Consider the following 6,058-nt stretch of genomic DNA (forward strand, 5'->3'; position numbering starts at 1 on the left):
TGTTTGGAAAGTGTTCCTCCAACATTATCTAAGGTTTACTATGTGGTTTACACAGGAGAATCTTACTGTCAGCGGAGGATCTTACTGACACAGAGAAAGTCTTACTGACAGGGAGAGGATCTTACTGACACAGAGAAAGTGTTACTGACAGGTGAAGGATCTTACTGACACAGAGAAGGCTTTTCTGACAGGGAGAGGATCTTACTGACACAGAGAAAGTCTTACTGACAGGTGAAGGATCTTACTGACACAGAGAAAGTCTTACTGACAGGTGAAGGATCTTACTGACACAGAGAAAGTCTTACTGACAGGTGAAGGATCTTACTGACACAGAGAAGGCTTTTCTGACAGGGAGAGGATCTTACTGACACAGAGAAAGTCTTACTGACAGGTGGAGGATCTTACTGACACAGAGAAAGTCTTACTGACAGGTGGAGGATCTTACTGACACAGAGAAAGTCTTACTGACAGGTAGTGTTGAGCGGCATAGGCCATATTCGAATTCGCGAATATTCGCGAATATATGGACGAATATTCGTCATATATTCGCGAATATTCGCATATTCGTTATATTCCCGTTTTATTTTCGCATATGCGAAAATACGCGTATGCGAAAACTATCATATGTGCACATTAGCATATACAAAATTAACATACGCGAAAGTTCGTATATGCGAAAATTCGCATGTGCTAATTTTCGCATATGCTAATGTTCGCATATGCGAATTTTCGCACGCCAGTCTCACACAGTAGTATTAGAGCCTTCTTTACACCACACAAGCTGGAAGCAGAGAGGGATGATCACTGTGATGTGTACTGTGGAAAAAAAAAAAAACGAATATTCGTAATTACGAATATATAGCGCTATATTCGCGAAATTCGCGAATTCGCGATATTCGCGAATAATATTCGAATTGCGAATATTCGTGAGCAACACTACTGACAGGTGAAGGATCTTACTGACACAGAGAAGGCTTCTGTCAGGGAGAGGATCTTACTGACACAAAGAAAGTCTTACTGACAGGTGGAGGATTTTACTGACACACAGAGGGACATACTGACAGGCAGAGGATCTTACTGACATAGAAAGGGCCTTACTGACAGGCAGAGGATCACACTGACTCACAGGTGGGCTTACTGACAGGTGAAGGATCTTACTGACACACAGCAAACCTTACTAACAGGTTATATGGGGGCTCAGACAAATGGAGGGTGATTTGGAGGTGCAGACAGATGGAGGGTTATATGGGGGTGCAGACAATTATAGGGTGATTCAAGGGTGCAGACAGGGGAGGGTGATATGAGGGTGCAGACTGGGGGGTGATATGGGGGTGTAGACAATTATAGGGTGATTCGAGGGTGCAGACAGGGGAAGGTGATATGAGGGTGCAGACAGGGGGTGATATGGGGGTGCAGACAAATGGAGGGTGATATGAGGGTGCAGACAATTATAGGGTGATTTGAGGGTGCAGACAGGGGAGGGTGACATGAGGGTGCAGACAGGGGAGGGTGATATGAGGGTGCAGACTGGGGGGTGATATGAGGGTGCAGACAGGGGAAGGTGATATGAGGGTGCAGACAGGGGAAGGTGATATGAGGGTGCAGACAGGGGAAGGTGATATGAGGGTGCAGACAGGGGAAGGTGATATGAGGGTGCAGACTGGGGGGTGATATGGGGGTGCAGACAAATGGAGGGTGATATGGATGTTCAGACAGGGGAGGGAGATATGAGGGTACAAATAGATGGCAGAGGATTATATGGGGTGCAGACAGATGCAGGGTAATATGGATGGGTAGACAGATGGAGGGTGATATGGGGGTGTAGAGTGAGTGTAGCCCTTATCAGATGGACACTTTAGGCCAGCGCCTACCTCACCTAGAGCCAGAAGGACCAAAATGTCAGATTGCTGCAAAACCTGGCATGCAGTTATGTCTCAGGAAAATATGTAAAAATTACAGGTGTATTCTGATGAGACATGAGTCCTGCCACAAGACAGCATAAAAGCACTTCCCCTGGGGCGGCTCTCTAATTAGGCGATTTAGGCGGCCACCTAAGGCCTCGCGCTAAAAAGGGCCTCGCGGCCGCCTAATTTGTCTAATTAGCCCGTTCCCGCAGAATGACATATATAAATGTCATGATGTGCAGGTAGTTCGCGCATCATGACATTTATATATGTCATGCAGATAACCCGGTGATGCGCAGCATCGCACGGATTAACTGGCAGAAGTCCTGCTGTCACCAGTGGGGGACAACTTCTGCAAGCCCCCCCCAGGACCATCTGTGGATGGTCCTGGTCAGCGATCACTGTGATCACAGTGATCGCTGACTGGGGGTGTTAAAGTTCAGAACCCCCTTCTCTGCCCACCCTTAGAATTTAGGCAGAGCGGAGGAAGAGGATCCCGGAGCAGTGGGGGGCAGCGGCATATACCTGCAGAGGGACCGTTGGGACGGCGCGGCAGTAAGGATCGGGGACCGGCGGCAGGCACACGTGGAAGCAGTAGTGAAGATCACCGTAAAGTAATATTCACTGCTGCTTCTGGGAGTTTGGCTGTCTGGGCATGCTGGGAGTTGTAGTTTTGCAACATCTGGAGGGCCACAGTTTGGAGACCACTGTGCAGTGGTCTCCAATCTGTGCTCTTCCAGATGTTGCAAAACTACAACTCTCAGCATGCCCAGATAGTCCAGGCATGCTGAGATTTGTAGTTCTGTAACATCTGGCCCTTCAGATGTTGCCGAACTACAACTCCCAGCATGCCTGGGCAGTCTGGGCATGCTTGGAGTTGAAGTTTTGCAACAGCTGGAGGCACATGGGTTGGGTAACACTGAGTTAGGAAACAATGTTTCCCAACCAGTGTGCTTCCAGTTGTTGCAAAACTACAACTCCAGCATGCCCAGACAGCTGAAGGGCATGCTGGGAGTTGTAGTTTTGCAACAACTGGAGGAGAACAGTTGGGAGACTGCTAAGTAGTGGTGTCCAAACTGTAGCCCTCCAGATGTTGCAAAACTTCAACTCCAAGCATGCTCAGACTGCCCAGGCATGCTGGAAGTTGTAGTTCAGCAACATCTTAAGGGCCAGATGTTACAAAACTACAACTCCCAGCATTCCACGACTGTCTGGGCATGCTGGGTGTTGTAGTTTTGCAACATCTGGAATAGCACAGATTGAAGACCACTGCACAGTGGTCCCCAAACTGCGGCCCTCCAGATGTTGCAAAACTACAACTCCCAGCATGCACGGACAGCCAAAGGGTATGCTGGGAGTTGTAGTTTTGCAACAGGTTTGCACAGGGTACATTCACATGGGCGGGTTTACAGCGAGTCTCACGCTGCAAGTTTGAGATGCAGCAAATTTTCCCTAAAATTTTCACTCGCTGTGATCCTGCCCATGTGAATGTGCCCTAAAAACACTACAGTACACAAAATAAAAAGTAAAACACTACAAATACACATACCCCTACACAGTCCCCCCTCCCCCCCCCCCCAGTCCCCCCCCCCCCAATAAAAATGAAAAACATCAGGTTTGGCACTGTCTCCAAAACGGAGCCTCCAGCTGTTGCAAAACAACAACTCCCAGTATTGCCGGACAGCCATTGACTATCCTGGCAGGCTGGGAGTTTTGCAACAGCTGGAGGCACCCTGTTTGGAAATCACTGGCGTAGAATTGTTTAGCTTCCCGGAATACATGGCCGGAAGTGACGCATTTGGCGTCCGACTCGGCAGGTGCCAATTTGCACCTAATGGAGGACATTATTTATATCATGGTTAGCCACCGTACGAGCACCACATCCCTCATCATCAGGAGCGGTGGTCATGTGCATTGGTGGTCGCTAGGACAAGGTGAGCTTTATTGTTTTAGATTGTAATCTATGTGATTTTGTTAGAGGGGAGAGGGGGGGTTTTCTTATTTGGTTTTTTGATTTTTTGTTTATGTGATGACCAACAGTGGGACCTGTTGTGGAGGAGAGTGTCCTTAGAGTGCAGTTGGTTGGGACTGTTTGCGGCTATCTGTTTGCGGCTATCTGTTTACGCTAAGTAAGTTTCACTATCTGCCTGTATATGACACAATATCTATTGTCCCTTATATCATATATATATATATTTTCTTGCGTAGAGGATTATCTTTGACTTCTGGATATAAGGCCTAGATGGTGGAACTTTTAATCAAGGAGGAGTGATAGAGTATTTGAATTGTCTTTTGCTTCTTGGGCATTTTTGTACAACTAAGTAAGAGCCAATCCATTATAACATCATTTCACTGGCTGTTTGGTTGTGGGGTATTATATGGTATCTTTATCATTACTTCACAGTGATAGTCCTGCTCCCTAGTTTTGGCTCTTAACTGGATAGCTCTACCCATATCTATGTATAATCATACTACAACAGCGACATCTCTGGAGAACATATTGTTTTGAGGTATGCTTCTAACTGGAAGGCAACTTCTTATATATACTTGTACATCTATACAATTTGATACAGTGATTTATGATGATTTCATCTATCACTAAGTTTTCTCCCCTTCCTACTTTTTTATGTTGTATAGTTTACCCTCCATATATCTGTGAGGTCGGCTATCTAAAGGGACATACTTGTTCATGAATATTTTGGAACAATAATGAAGGTATCTAGAGTATGTACATGGGATGTTGTGATTATGGGTTCACATTTTTCATTATCTATTATACACACTGTATTCTCTGAATCTTTGATCTATATTTCCTCTGCCCTTATGCTTTGTATGTCATGTATATTTGCTATGCGTTTTGTATGTAGCTATATTTATGTGCTTTGTTTGTTGCTTGCTTTTTGCTGTTTGTTTCTTTGTTTCCTTTTTTAGGTCTGAAAACACATCACGGCAGTTTTCATCGACAATAAGCAGAGCCAAGCTCTTTCTGTGTATTAATATGTATATGTTCTATATGTACTTATTATGTGTATGTACATTTTTGTCCTAAAGCGACTACTTTAATTGCTTGTATACCCCTGATGAACCGTATGTTCTTTCATTGAATTACGGGGAAACGCGTCGGGTGGGTGAGGCATGTATTACGGGGGATTGTCCCTATTACTATTGCACTTTGTGAAATAATTGATATCTACTGTTTTTTATGGGGATTTGTGTACGTTATTCTGTAATAAGAAATTTTTGTAATGAAGGGTTTAAAATTTAGCTATTGGTATTCCTGATTTGGTAGTTTAAAGTTAGCTAATATTGATCTATATATCAGTGATTGTGGATCGCGGGTATCCTAGACACCCACGATCCCCCTGTAGCGATAGGAGTGAGGTGGCAGAGGTGCCACCCCTCCTATCTCTGCTATTGGTGGTCTAGACGCGACCACCAATAGCAGATCGGGGGCGGAGGGGTTTACTTTCGGTTTCCCCGTTCTGCCCACCCACAATAGGTGGGGCAGGACGGGGAAACCGACAGGGACCGGCGCCGAAGATCCACTTACCCATCGGCGACGGCAGCGGGCGACGATCAGCGGCGGCAGCGGGTGACGATCGGCGGAAGAAGAGGACCGCGACGCAGCTTCCTGGATCCAACGGAAGCCGGTGAGTTATTTAGCAACATCTGGAGGGCTACAGTCTGAGACCACTATAGTGGTCTCTAAACTGTAACCCTCCAGATGTTTCAAAACTACAACTCCCAGAATGCCCAGAGAGCTGTTTAGGCTTGCTGGGAGTTGCAGTTTTGCAACAGCTGGAGGTCTACAGTCTGAGACCACTGCAAAGTGATCTCTATACTGTGCATTTCCAGATCTTGCAAAACTACAACTCCCAACATGCCCACACAGCAGTTTGCTGTTTGGGCATTCTCGGAGTTGTAGTTTTGCAACATCTGTGCAGTGGTCTCTAAACTATAGCTCTCCAGATGTTGTAAAACTGCAACTCCCAGCATGCCTAAACAGCAAACAGCTGTCTCTGCATGCTGGGAGTTGTAGTTGCGATCCCTCCAGCTGTTGCATAACTACATCTCCCAGCATGCCTTTCGGAGATCAGTACATGCTGGGAGTTGAAGTTTTGCAACAGCTGTAGGCACACTGGTTGGAAAATACT

Source organism: Hyla sarda, chromosome 7 (assembly GCF_029499605.1).
Source record: "Hyla sarda isolate aHylSar1 chromosome 7, aHylSar1.hap1, whole genome shotgun sequence".
Classification (NCBI taxonomy): domain Eukaryota; kingdom Metazoa; phylum Chordata; class Amphibia; order Anura; family Hylidae; genus Hyla; species Hyla sarda.